The sequence below is a fragment of the Triticum urartu genome, chromosome 1A (assembly GCF_056163025.1).
Source record: "Triticum urartu cultivar PI428250 chromosome 1A, HENAU_Tu73, whole genome shotgun sequence".
NCBI lineage: Eukaryota > Viridiplantae > Streptophyta > Magnoliopsida > Poales > Poaceae > Triticum > Triticum urartu.
The window spans coordinates 21,987,454-22,002,588 of record NC_141873.1 but is presented as its reverse complement, the minus strand read 5'-3'; positions in this window follow the sequence as shown (position 1 = coordinate 22,002,588).

The window sequence follows — 15,135 nt, the reverse complement described above, 5'->3', positions numbered from 1 at the left end:
CCCTCCTCTCTCGCCGCGGACACCCTATCTTTCCCTCTCTCCCCGTCTAGCCACCCGCGATCAGCACAGCCAGATGGGTGAATGCTTCTGCGGCGACGCGGCGGCGGCCAACGGCTTCGGCCACCGCTCTCTACGCGAGTGCGAGGCTCACCCGGCGCCCCTCGACATGTGCGCGTCGGGGCGGTGGAGGCTCAGCGCCGCGGGGGTCCTAGTTCCCCCTATGCCCGACGTCGACCACCCCAGCTACTTCCACACCGAGATCGAGCGTGTGCGGGCATCCCTGTCGGAGGAGGAGTGGGCTCTCCCGGAGGCAACCACGAGGCATGGGTGGCATACTTCGAACACCGACAGCCGGAGCGGCTCGCCTCCATTAACAACGCGCCGGTGGTTAGGGGGCTCATCAACAGCGAAGGCCGCCGTCTGTGGCGGGGCGCGCCCGGCCACATGCTACACGCCGTCCTTAAGTACCTGGAGGGCAGCAACGATCCACTACTCCAGTACCCGGTGGCATCGGCCCCCCGTCGGAGTGTCGGCCCGTGGCTACCGCGACGAATGCTGGGCGGGTCCTCCTCCTCCCGATCCTCCTCCCACTCCTCCGGGTCGCCGGCGCTCGTCAGTGTCAAGCCCGAGCCCGTGGAAACACCGCTCGGTTGGCGCATCCGCAGCGCTGCCCTCGTCATCAACAACGACGGCCGTGCCTCCTCCTTGGCTCCTCCCTGCCTCGTCAAACCGAAGACGGAGCCGGAGCTCGCTGACATGAAGAGCGAGCACGTTGACGCGCTCGGTGACAAGCTGCCATGAAGTTGGCGGGGGAAGATTGGGCCCGGCTGGAGATGGAGCGCCAGCGCCGCGCCCTGGAGGAGACCACCGCGCGCCGCCATGGCCGCGACGAGGTAGGTGTCATCGTGCTTGAGGGCAACGATGACAACGCGCCACCGCCGGCCAAACCAGTCCGCTAGGGCGACCCTAAGAAGGGGTCCAGCAGGGACGGCCGTGTGAAGAAGGAGAAGGAGGAGGACGACGACGGCGGGGACTACGCCGCGCTCAGAAAGTTCTTCGCCCTATAGGCGCGGCAGCAACCCTTTTAGTAGATTTTATGTTTTCTATATTTAAATCATGTGAACACTAATCTTTGGAGAATTATTGAAGAAGGTTTCCATCGGCATGATCCAAGAAACTTCACTCCTCGAGAAGCCGCGGATAATCAATTCAATGAGAATGCTCTCTTTATCATTCAAGATGCAATTCCACCCGAAGATCTACCTCACCTTCGGCCCTTCGCCTTAGCCAAAGATGCATGGCTTTGTGTTCTCTCTCTCTCTACTGGGGAAGCGCAAGCATTCAGCGCTCCAACTATGAAGTAGTGCAAGATGAAGCCGATGAGTTTGCAATGAAAGAAGATGAAGAACCTCATGAGCTTTATCGGAGAGTAACCAAACTCGTGGTCTCACTCCGAGATCACGGGAGCAAGGACAAGGATGACAATTGGATCAAGCGCAAATTCCTCAAGGCAATGATGCCTTACCACAAGGCCATGTCCTCCGTCATTCGTCAAAGGCCGGACTTCCACACTTTGACCTCAAGTGAAGTGTTGGATGAGTTTGTGGCTATGAACATCTTGGACAAGACCGCCGACAATGCGGTGCTTCGTTCTCAAAGGGCAAAGAAGCCCAACCTTGCATTGAAGGCCAAGGTTTGCGTTGAAGAAGAAGAAGAGGAAGAAGAGGAAAGCAACCCCGAAGATACAAAGTATGCCTATCATGAACACATGACACTTGCTTCAAGGCAATTTTGGAGTAAGAAAAACTCAAGGCCAACCTTCAACAAGAACAACTCAAGTGGCACGAAGAGCAAGCCATGTGTAAGGACTTGCTACAATTGTGGAAATGTGAGTCATTTTGTTGCGGAGTGCCTGTATGAGAAGAGGGAAGACAATGGTGGCAAGCTCATTCGAAAGGACAAAGCCAAGTCTTTCCCCAACAAGAGCAACTTCATCAAGAAAACCCCTCACAAGGCATTGGTGGTTCAAGAGGAGTACCATGAGGATGATGATGATGATGATGATGATGATGATGATGATGGTGAGTCGGTTGCCATGGCCTCCGTTGCCATTGCAAAAACTCCACGACTATCTCTCTTCGACTCACCCAAGGAGAACATCACCGCCAAGTGCCTCATGGCTAAAGCCACCAACAAGGTAACTCCCAACATCAAAACTACCATCATTAATAATCCTACCTTGACGGATTGCATTGATCAATGTGAGGGATCTAATGTGGAGGAAAATGAGTTTGAGTCCTTTATAGGTAAACTCAAGGGTAAATCCAAGAAGCATTTTGTTGCTCTCTTGGAACAACTTGGTGAAGCCAATGACGTGATCGAGTCTCATGAAGATACCATCTCCAAGATGGAGGGTCATAGTCGTGACTATGCCGATGAGATTTTGGATCTTTCCAATGCTCTTGAGGAAGAGCGTGGTCTTCGTTTGGCTCTTGAGGAGTCACACAACGATGATCATGCTAAGTTAAAGAAAGATTTTGATCGGGCTCTCGTGGTTTCTCGTATGCTAAACTCCGAGAAGGCCAAACTTGGGGTTGATCTTGCTAGACTCAAAGAGGAGTTTGATCTGCTTGACAAGGCTCACAAGGTCTTGAAAGGTGCTCATGCTAGCCTCAAAGAGTCTCATGATCAACTCCAAGTAAAGCTAACCAAGGAGAAAGCCACCTTTCCTCGTATGATGTTAATTGATAATGCAAATGCTACTAACCCGTGTTGTGAGCATGTGCATCTTGTTGAGGAGAACACTAAGCTAAAGGTGCAACTTGAGAAAGGTCTTGTGTCTTGCATACAAGCCAAGAAGAGCCTCAACGACCTCTTGACCAACCAAAAGGGAGTTGTGGCCAAGGAAGGGATTGGGTATGTGTCCAAGTCCAAGAACGAGAAGAAGAATGACAAGGCCAAACGACCTCCTCCTCTCAAGCAAACCTTTCTGAGGGAGTGTGAGGGTGCTACTAAGGAGAGGGAGAAAAACTCCATGAAGGGTAGTGATGCCAAGAAGGGAAACGCTCCCCTTCCCAACAAGGCTGGCGACTTTAACCCTTCTCAATTATGTGTTGTGCCGCGCTAGAGATGGGCATGTTTATGCCAAATTTGTTGGTTCTCCTTATGAGTACATTGAATGGTCTACTTGGGCTCCTAAGACCCTTGTTACTAACATCAAAGGACCCATTACAAAATGGGTACCTAAAACCAAGCATTGATCTCTTGTAGGTGTTTGCTTCCGGTGGGGGATCATGGTTGCTCGATAGTGGAGCTACTAATCATATGACCGGAAGCAAGGACTTGGTGGTGGACGTGCAAAAGATTCCATCCATGCCCACCAATGTTGAGTGGGGTGATTCCTCGTCTTCTAAGGTATTGGGACTTGGCAAAGTTGTCATTTCTCATGATCTTACGATCGAGAAGGTCATGCTTGTTGAGACCCTTGCATACAATTTACTTTTCGTTCGTCAACTAGCACTCATGGGCTTTGCCACTTTCTTTGATATTGATTCCGTGGCCCTCTTGTGGAGCAAGACTCTTAAAGTAGCCTTTGTTGGGCATGTCGAGAATGGTCTCTATGTGATTAACTTTTTGAAGCGACCCACTAAGACCGCGACATGCCTAATGGCTAAAGTTGACGTGGGATGGCTTTGGCATCACCGTTTAGCCCACATCAATATGAGATCTTTGCAAAGTCTTCTAAGGGGGACCATGTCCGTGGACTAACAAATGTTAGTTTTGCCAAAGATCGTGCTTGCAGTGCTTGCATCGAAGGGAAGCCACATGAGAAGGCTCACCCCCTCCCACGACTATCATCTACTCGAAGAGGCCTTTGGAGCTCCTTCACTTGGATCTCTTTGGACCTCCATGCTTTGATAGTCTTGGGGGTATAAAGTATTGGTTGGTGATTGTGGATGACTATTCAAGATACACTTGGGTATATTTCTTCAAGAGGAAGAGCGAGACCCAACAAACCGTCATGGACTTTACAAATGAAGCTCAACGACAACACAATGCAAAGATTTTGACAATAAGAAGTGACAACGGCTCCGAGTTCAAGAACTACACCTTGGATGAGTTTTTGAGTGATGAGGGAATCAAGCATCAATATTCCGCACCTTATACCCCTCAACAAAATGGTGTAGCGGAAAGGAAGAACCAGACATTGATGGACGTGGCAAGGACCATGATGGCGGAGTTCAAGTCTCCCTACAACTTTTGGGCTGAAGCCATCAACACCGCATGCCATGCATCTAATCGGCTCTACCTCTGCAAGGGCTTGAACAAGACTCCATATGAGATACTCACCGGTAACAAGCCCAACCTCAAGTACTTCCGAGTGTTCGGGTGTAAGTGCTTCATTCTCAAGAAAGGTGTCCGTTTGTCTAAATTTGAGGCTAGAGCATATGATAGCATATTTGTTGGTTATGCTACAAACTCTCATGCTTACTGAGTTCTCAATAAGTCCACGGGACTTATCAAGGAAACGTGTAACGTGGAGTTTGATGAGAATAACGGCTCCCAAGTGGAGCAAAGTGGTACTTGTGATGTAGGTGATGAAATTCCTCCCCAAGCCATAAGAAGAATGGGTATTGGTCATATCCTACCCATTGAGGAACCCCTTGTGGCCGAAGGAGAAGGACAATGTTCTACTCAAGTGGAACCTTCACCAACCCAAGACCCACATGCTTTCGAAGAACAAAGTGAGGGCCCTCAACCTCAAGAACAAGACCAAGGGCAAGATCAATCCCAAGATGGTGTTGTAACATCAAGTGATGCCCAAGGTCAAGCTCCCTCCTCCGAGCAAGTTCAAGATCAAGTCCCACGAGATCAAGAACAAGCTCAAGACGACGCTCAAGATGATCAAGTGACCACTCCTCGTCTCACCCCCGAGGAGGAATTGGAGCGTCGTGCCGCCAAGGTTGCTTCCAAGCTCTCCACCAAGGATCATCTCATGACAAATGTGCTTGGAAGCTTAAGAAAGAGGGTAAGCACTCGTAGACAATTAGCAAACTATTGTGAACATCACGTGTTTGTCTCTTGTGTTGAACCCCACAAGGTCTATGAGGCGCTCGAAGATCCGGATTGGCTCAATGCCATGCATGAAGAACCTAACAACTTCGAGCGCAACAAAGTGTGGAGATTGGTGCCCAGACCGACGGTGAACCACAATGTCACTGGAACCAAGTGGATATTTAAGAACAAGCAAGATGCTCATGGGATTATCATTCGCAACAAGGCTCGTTTGGTAGCACAAGGCTACTCCCAAGTCGAGGGTATCGACTACAGTGAAACCTTTGCTCCCATTGGTCGTCTTGAATCCATTCGCATGTTGATTGTATATGCTTCTCATCATAACTTTAAGTTACAACAAATGGATGTGAAGAGTGCTTTTCTTAATGGTCCTATTAATGAATTGGTTTATGTCAAGCAACCCCCCGGGTTCGAGGATCCCTACTTTCCCGATCATGTGTATCAACTCGATAAGGCACTCTATGGCCTTAAACAAGCCCCACGTGCGTGGTATGACCACCTTACCGAGTTGTTGCAAGACCGTGGTTTTGAAGTTGGGCTAATCGACCCCACTCTTTTTACTAAGAAGGTCAAAGGGGAGTTATTTGTGTGCCAATTATATGTTGATGATATTATCTTTGATTCCCCTAACAAAGCTTTCAATGAGGAATTTGCCGCTCTCATGACCTCAAAGTTCGAGATGTCTTCCATGGGAGAGTTGAAGTTCTTTCTCGGGTTCGAAGTGAAGCAAAGGAGAGAAGGAACTTTCATCAACCAAGCCAAATACACTCAAGACATGCTTAAGAGATTCAAGCTAAGTGATGTCAAGCCGGCGTCCACTCCCATGCCCACCAAGTGCCAACTTGACATTGATCCCAATGGTAAAGCGGTGGATCAAAAGGTATATCGCTCCATGATTGGCTCCTTGCTTTACCTTTGTGCATCTAGACCGGATATCATGTTGAGTGTGGGAATTTGTGCACGGTTTCAAGTCGCACCTAAGGAAAGTCACTATGTGGCAGTCAAACGAATCTTTCGATATTTGGCTCATATCCCAAACTTTGGCTTATGGTACCCAAGAGGAGCAAATTTCAAGCTTGTAGGTTATTCGGACTCAGATTGGGCGGGAGACAAAGTGGATAGGAAGTTCACTTCCGGAGGGTGCCAGTTTCTTGGTTGCTCTTTGATAAGTTGGTCTTCCAAGAAGCAAAGTTGTGTGTCTCTCTCGTCCACGGAAGCGGAGTATGTGGCTGTCGGTAGTTGTTGTGCACACCTTTTATGGATGAGACAAACTTTAAAGGATTACGGTGTCACTTGTGACAAAGTGCCTCTTTGGTGAGACAATGAAAGTGCCATCAAGATTTCCCTCAACCCGCTGCAACACTTCAAGACAAAGCATATTGAGATTAGGTATCACTTCATCCGGGATCACATTAGACGAGGGGAGATCGAGCTCAACTATGTCAACACTCATGATAACCTTGCAGATATCTTCACGAAGCCTTTGGATGAAGCAAGATTTCGCGAGTTAAGGCATGAGCTAAATATCATTGATTCGAGCAATGTGACTTGAACCCCTTCACACCCCACCTCACTCAACTTGTTGTCTAGTTTAGGTGTAGGCATGGACATAGGGGGAGTGTTGTTCTCTCAATGAACTTTCCCTCCCCTCATAATGCATAAACTAACCAAACTCTTTCACATTAGCCATTTCTTTATGGCACTTGTGCTTCAAAGATGAGTGTTGGTCATGGGCCCAAGGTTAAAATCTTCGCGGCGCCATACCTCTAAACTCAAACATAGGTGGCCTCGGCCACTGCCCTCTCTTAGAGAGGTGTGTGTTTCTCGTTCCCTTTGTTGTTTTCGTGTGTGTGTTTTGTTCCCATTTTCTTTTCGTTCTTTTTCAAGAGTTAAGCCCCCTTTTGCCTAGTCCTTTTTGCGGCTGAGCGGTACTACCGCTGCGATTGCGGTACTACCGCTTATGAGGGTTAAGCGGTACTACTGCCCTCACCAGCGGTACTGCCGCTAAGGGGCGGGCGATGGGGGTTATATCGGGGCGGGGGGTTATTTTCTCCCCATACCCATTCGCCCCCACTCGCTCATCTTCCTTGTCGCTCCAGCGACGCCTCTCCGCGGGAGGGCACCGGTTAGCCGCCGTTTTCCGGCTGCTTCTCTCCATTTCCTCCGATGGAGTCGTTCTCCATCTCGTCCTCCAGCCATGGATGCCGGGTGCTTCCTCCAGTGCGCCTCCTCTGCCTCAACTCCAGAAGAAGCCTGCCAACAGGCCGAAGCCCAAGGGCAAGACTGTGACTGAGATGACTGCCAAGGAGTTCTGGGCAAAGCGTCGCCGTAACCCCTATGAGGAAGCCCAAGAACCCAATTTGGTCAACCGCCCGTTCTGGAACCGCTTTCAGTTTGCCATTTTCTTTGATGTGATCAATGCCAAGAAGAATCTCTATGTTGATGTTCGCTCCATCAACACGGATGCCATGGAAAAGTATCCGGAGTACTTTGATGAAGCTCTTCATATGTGTACCCAGCTGAACATTCTCAGGATCATGCAGTTCAACAAGGATTTCGATACTGATTTGATGGCTCAATTTTATGCCACTATCCATCTTGGGACTGATGCAGAGAGGACTCTGACTTGGATGACCAATGGCAAGCTGCTTTCTGTCAAGTGGAAGGCCTTCATGGAGTTACTTCATGTGGAAGATCAAGGGCTTGAGACTCTAATTGGTTTGTGCCCTCACCGCAATGCAACCTCCACTCACAAGCAAGCTCTGTGGCCCTACTGCACAGTGAAGGTCAACCCTCTGACTCAGAAGGAAACCTATGAGCTGCCTCCCTATCTCGACATCCTTCATCGTGTCTTTCGAGAGACTCTTTTCCCTCGCATCGGGAATCTGGATATGGTCCACTCCTATCTGGTGGACATGCTACTCTTCTGCCATCATGAGAAGGAAGCAACCACTGGCGAGTCCTTAGACATCTCTCTTGTTATGTGGTCTGAGCTTCTTTCTGCCATTTCTGAGCGCAAGTGCCCGATCTATGGTCCGTTCATCATGCTGCTCATTGAGAAGGCTTGGGCACATGTCTATCCCAAGGTTGGGTTGGAAACTGGAGATTTGGTGTCTCACGAGATCAAGCGTCTGAGGAAGAAGGACTATTGGGGCGCCCCTGCTCCCAAAGCTGGGGGTCCATCCACTGCAGCTTCCACGGACACCGAGGGCGAGGCTGAGGCTGATGATGACGATGAGGACTATGAGCCGTCTAGGACAGAGCCCTCTTGGGCAAAGAAGCTCAAGCACAAGATGAGGAAGCTCTTCTGCATGGAGTCACATGGTCAGTACATGACTCATGTCGCGGAGAATAAGGCCAGGGGCGTCACAAGGAGCTCATGCGTCAGTTGGGTGCAACCGTTGTCAGTGGTTCGGAGGATCAGATCACTGAGGAAGAAGAGTGCATCCAGCAGCATTGCCCGTGGACTGATTCAGACGCCGAGCAGTTCCCGACCGATGACGGCAGTGCAGATGATTCCGCAGGGATGTGATGCTCGTGATCCTCAGCTTGATATCACCTGGAGCCGTAGCTTCGCTCTTTGCCCTTTTGGTGTCTTGATGCCAAAGGGGGAGAGAGTTTTAGGGATTTGTGTCGCTGCTGTGTTTTCTGTGCCGTGTTTGTGTTCGCCGTCTGCTTTGATTTGTTTGGTTTTATGCCTTTGAGACCTAAGTTCTAGTCATATGGTGTGAGACATATGCTACCTTATTATCTTATCTATGTCTATCTAGTACTCTGGTATCTTATGAGTTGCATGTTTACCTTGTTTTACATTCCTTGCTCTCATATATCCTTTGCTTAGGTTATTGGACTATAACATATAGGGGGAGTGTTGATCCTAATGTGTGCGTCATGCTTTCCAAAGCCACTCCTTTCTAGGTGCACACATTCAGGGGGAGCCCGTCTATATGTTGTAGTCCTAAGTATCTTTTCTTTCATGTCTCTCCCTTGTGCAAATCCCTAGTTGTCATCAATCCACCAAAAAGGGGGAGATTGTTGAGGCATATCTCTCTCGATGTGGTTTTGGTGATTGATGACAACGTGTTTGCGGACTATCGTGTGCTTTGAGTATTTCAGAGATTCATCCTTGGCACGAGACGATTTCTTCCCCTCGGAGTGTCACTCAAGACGGTGTAGCTCTTTCGTTTCTTTTTCGGTGAACTAGTTGCGTAGAGGGCACCGTACTATCAAGAGGGGGTTCGCTTTGGTATTGCGTGGGTGGAATCAACACGTACACATCCACTTCTCACCCTCCGAGCCCTTCCGCTTCTATGGAGAGATCTTCTCTCTTCTTGTGGGCTTTGTCTGGTACCCAGCGGTAGTACCGCTTAGGGGTCACAAGAGGCAGTACCACTCCGCAGCAGTAGTACAGCCGGTGACTCCCAGCTGTACTACCGTTGGCTTGCCAGGTCCCTACCGCGTCGATTTGAGGGGTCTTTTCTGTGTCGGATTTTGCGGTACCTCGCTGCGGTAGTAGTGCGGCAGTACCGCCCTTCCACCGCTGCAGTACCGCCCGGTTCCCTCTTTCCCCTTACCCTTCTTTCTGCGCGGCAGTACCGCCGAAGGGAGCGGCAGTACCGCTTAACCCAGCGGTAGTACCGCTGTCTCCCGCGGTAGTACCGTCCTCTGCCGGGCTGTTTGGGGGGGGGTAACGGTTGGATTGTTCCCCCCACTATATAAGGAGGTCTTCTTCCCCAAAGTTGACCTACCTCTTCCCCCTCAAGCTCCATTAATGCTCCAAGCTCCATTTTCGTCCGATCTATCTCTCTAGCCAATCAAACTTGTTGATTTGCTCGAGAGTGGTTGAGAGGGCCCCGATCTACACTTCCACCAAGAGATTTTTGATTCCCCCACCTATCCCTAGCAGATCTTGTTACTCTTGGGTGTTTGAGCACCCTAGACGGTTGAGGTCACCACGGAGCCATAGTGATGAAGCTTCGTGGTATTGTTGGGAGCCTCCGATTAAGTTGTGGAGATTGCCCCAACCTTGTTTGTAAAGGTCCGGTTGCCGCCTCCAAGGGCACCAATAGTGGAATCACGGCATCTCGCATTGTGTGAGGGCGTGAGGAGAATATGGTGGCCCTAGTGGCTTCTTGGGGAGCATTGTGCCTCCACACCGCTCTAACGGAGATGTACTTCCCCTCAAAAGGAAGGAACTTCGGTAACACATCCTCGTCTTCACCGGATCCACTCTTGGTTATCTCTTACCTTTACTTGTGCAAGCTCATTAGTGTTACTTCTCTTACTTGCGTGTTTGTTCGTTGTTGTTGCATCATATAGGTTGCTCATCTAGTTGCATATCTAGACAACCTACTTTGATGCAAAGTTTAATTTGATAAAGAAAAGTAAAAAAAAAATGTTAGTTGCCTATTCGCGCCCCCCCCCTCTAGTCAACAATATCGATCCTTTCACCCGCCCCCCCCGTCGGAGTGTCGGCCCGTGGCTGCCGCGGCGAATTTTGGGCGCGTCCTCCTCACACTCCTCCGGGTCGCCGGCGCTCATCAATGTCAAGCCCGAGCCCGTGGAAATGCCGCTCGGCCGGCGCACCCGCAGCACCGCCCTCGTCATCAACGACTACGGCCGTGCCTCCTCCTTGGCTCCTCCCATGCTCGTCAAACCGAAGACGGAGTCGGGGCTCGCCGCCGTGAAGAGCTAGCATGTTGACGTGCTCGGCGACGAGGCCGCCATGAAGTTGGCGGGGGAAGATTGGGCCCGGCTGGAGATGGAGCGCCAGCGCCCCACCTTGGAGGAGATCACTGCGCGCCGCCGTGGCCACGACGAGGGAGGCGTCATCGTGCTCGATGGCAGTGATGAGGACTCGCCGCCAACGGCCAAACCAGTCCGCCAGGGTGACCATGGGAAGGGGTCCAGCAGGGACGGCCATGTCAAGAAGGAGAAGGAGGACGATGACGATGACAGCTACTACGCCACACTCAGCAAGTTCTTCGCCCTGTAGGCACGACAGCAGCCCTTTTAGTAGATTTTATGTTTTCTCTATGTAAAAAAACTGTGGAACACCTAATCTATGTCGTGTTTGCCGAATCTATGCCGTGTTTGCCGAATATATGCCGTGTTTGCCGAATTTTGGCCGAATGTCTTTTTAAAAATGTTTACAAAAAGGGCGTCTGGGAACCCGATCGCCCCAAGCGACGCTTTTTCTAGCCCTCGGGGGTGGCAATGGCTGGAGATGCTCTAACGACATTTGGCGAGGTAGCTCTATTTTACGCCTATTAAAATTCGGGGAGAAAAAGGCAGCAAAAAGAGGGAGAAGCTGGGTTCGAAGCCAGGTCTCCATGATTGGGGAGTGGCACCCTAGCAAGTCAGGTGCTGGTGCCCTTGTGACAACAAGAGGGCATAGCTATACATGACCGAACGCAGCCGGCAGCTACATAGTAAAAAATGAATCATTTTTGCAACTTACAAATGCTATTGGTGGGTAATATTTTGTAACTTTAGGGCAATTTTCATGACGTATCGCCAGAAGTGACAACTCATTTATTATCTCTACTCCTAATGGAGCAGTTGGTAGCCTAGTACGGTTTATTTTCGTCCCACCTCCCACCTTAGCTGGTTTTTTTCGTCCTCCTCCCATCCCATATGGTTTTTTTTGTCTCCCCCTCCCCACATGAAAATAAACAGAGGAAAACTGTAGCGATGCCCCTCGCACAAAAAAACAGAAGAAAACGGACGAACCGAAGTGAGGCCCCTCGCACGAAAAAAATGACGAAGTAGGCTGCCCTCGATCTATTCCTACGACGACGGGAACCACGCCCCAGCCGCCATCGATCCCTTCTGTCGTCAATCCCAGTACGACGACGGGAACCACACCCCAGCCGCCATCGATCCCTTCTGTCGTCGATCCCAGCGAGGCCGCATCCGATCTCATGGAGGCCGCCTCAGATCATGCACATATGTGACAGTGCCAGGTCTCACCGTTGCCGCACAATCCCATTGACGCCTCCGCCGCCGCCGATCCGTGGGAAATTCAAATAGCAAGGCACCGGAACAGACAAAGGCATCGGATGTACCTCTACCCCCTCTTGTTGATCTACATCCCCAAGGACCAGGTTTACCTCTACCCCGTCTTGTTGACCTTCATTCTGGTGTAAACACAACATTGCATATAACTACCGTGTTACATGAAGGAAATATGCCCTAGAGGCAATAATAAAGTTATTATTTATTTCCTTATAATCATGATAAATGTTTATTATTCATGCTAGAATTGTATTAACCGGAAACATAATACATGTGTGAATACATAGACAAACAAAGTGTCACTAGTATGCCTCTACTTGACTAGCTCGTTAATCAAAGATGGTTATGTTTCCTAACCATGAACAATGAGTTGTTATTTGATTAACGAGGTCACATCATTAGTTGAATGATCTGATTGACATGACCCATTCCATTAGCTTAGCACCCGATCGTTTAGTATGTTGCTATTGCTTTCTTCATGACTTATACATGTTCCTATAACTATGAGATTATGCAACTCCCGTTTGCCGGAGGAACACTTTGGGTGCTACCAAACGTCACAACGTAACTGGGTGATTATAAAGGAGCATTACAAGTGTCTCCAAAGGTAGATGTTGGGTTGGCGTATTTCGAGATTAGGTTTTGTCACTCCGATTGTCGGAGAGGTATCTCTGGGCCCTCTCGGTAATGCACATCACTTAAGCCTTGCAAGCATTGCAACTAAATGAGTTAGTTGCGGGATGATGTATTACAGAACGAGTAACAAGACTTGCCGGTAACGAGATTGAACTAGGTATTGGAATACCGACGATCGAATCTCGGGCAAGTAACATACCGATGACAAAGGGAACAACGTATGTTGTTATGTGGTCTGACCGATAAAGATCTTCGTAGAATATGTAGGAGCCAATATGGGCATCCAGGTCTCGCTATTGGTTATTGACCGGAGACGTGTCTCGGTCATGTCTACATTGTTCTCGAACCCGTAGGGTCCGCACGCTTAAGGTTACGATGACAGTTATATTATGAGTTTATGCATTTTGATGTACCGAAGGTTGTTCGGAGTCCCGGATGTGATCACGGGCATGAAGAGGAGTCTCGAAATGGTCGAGACATAAAGATTGATATATTGGAAGCCTATGTTTGGATATCGGAAGTGTTCCGGTTGAAATCGGGATTTTACCGGAGTACCGGGAAGGTTACCGGAACCCCCCGGGAGCTAAATGGGCCATGATGGGCCTTAGTGGAAAAGAGAAGAGGCAGGCCTACATGGGCTGTGCGTCTCCCCCTTCCCCTAGTCCTATTAGGACTAGGAGAGGTGGTCGGCCCCCTCTCTCTCTTTTCCCCCTCCGCGAATCCTATTCCAACTAGGATTGGGGGGGGGGGGAATCCTACTCCCAGAGGGAGTAGGACTCTCCTGGCGCGCCTCCCATGGCCGGCCAGCCTCCCCCCTCTAGTCCTTTATATAGAGGCAGAGACACCCCAGAAACACACAAGTTGATCCACGTGATCTATTCCTTAGCCGTGTGCGGTGCCCCCTGCCACCATGTTCCTCGATAATACTGTAGCGGAGTTTAGGCGAAGCCCTGCTGCTGTGGTGCATCAAGATCGTCACCACGCCGTCGTGCTGACGGAACTCTTCCCCGACACTTTGCTGGATCGGAGTCCGGGGATCATCATCGAGCTGAACGTGTGTTCGAACTCGGAGGTGCCGTAGTTTCGGTGCTTGATCGGTTGGATCGTGAAGACGTACGACTACTTCCTCTACGTTGTGTCAGCGGTTCCGCAGTCGGTCTGCGTTGGGTACGTAAACAACACTCTCCCCTCTCGTTGCTATGCATCACATGATCTTGCGTGTGCATAGGAATTTTTTTGAAATTACTACGAAACCCAACAGTGGTATCAGAGCCTAGGTTATTTATGTTGATGTTATATGCATGAGTAGAACACAAGTGAGTTGTGGGCGATATAAGTCATACTACCTACCAGCATGTCATACTTTGGTTTGGCGGCATTGTTGGACGAGACGACCCAGACCAATATTACGCGTACGCTTACGCGAGACCGGTTCCCGCGACGTGCTTTGCACATAGGTGGCTTGCGGGCGACTGTCTCTCCAACTTTAGTTGAACCAAGTATGGCTACGCCCGGTCCTTGCGAAGGTTAAAACGGAGTCTATTTGACAAACTATCGTTGTGGTTTTGATGCGTAGGTGAGATTGGTTCTTGGTTAAGCCCATAGCAGCCACGTAAAACTTGCAACAACAAAGTAGAGGACGTCTAACTTGTTTTTGCAGGGCATGTTGTGATGTGATATGGTCAAGACATGATGCTGAATTTTATTGTATGAGATGATCATGTTTTGTAACCGAGTTATCGGCAACTGGCAGGAGCCTTATGGTTGTCGTTTTATTGTATGCAATGAAATCGCGATGTAATGCTTTACTTTATTACTAAGCGGTAGTGATAGTCGTGGAAGCATAAGCTTGGCGAGACGACAACGATGCTACGATGGAGATCAAGGTGTCACGCCGGTGACGATGGTGATCACGACGGTGCTTCAGAGATGGAGATCACAAGCACAAGATGATGATGGCCACATCATATCACTTATATTGACTGCATGTGATGTTTATCCTTTTATGCATCTTATCTTGCTTTGATTGACAGTAGCATTATAAGATGATCTCTCACTAAATTATCAAGAAGTGGTCTCCCTGAGTATGCACCGTTGCGAAAGTTCTTCGTGCTGAGACACCACGTGATGATCGGGTGTGATAGGTTCTACGTTCAAATACAACGGGTGCAAAACAGTTGCACACGCGGAATACTCAGGTTATACTTGACGAGCCAAGCATATACAGATATGGCCTCGGAACACGGAGACCGAAAGGTCGAGCGTGAATCACATAGTAGATATGATCAACATAACGATGTTCACCATTGAAAACTACTCCATCTTACGTGATGATCGGTTATGGTTTAGTTGATTTGGATCACGTAATCACTTAGAGGATTAGAGGGATGTCTATCTAAGTGGGAG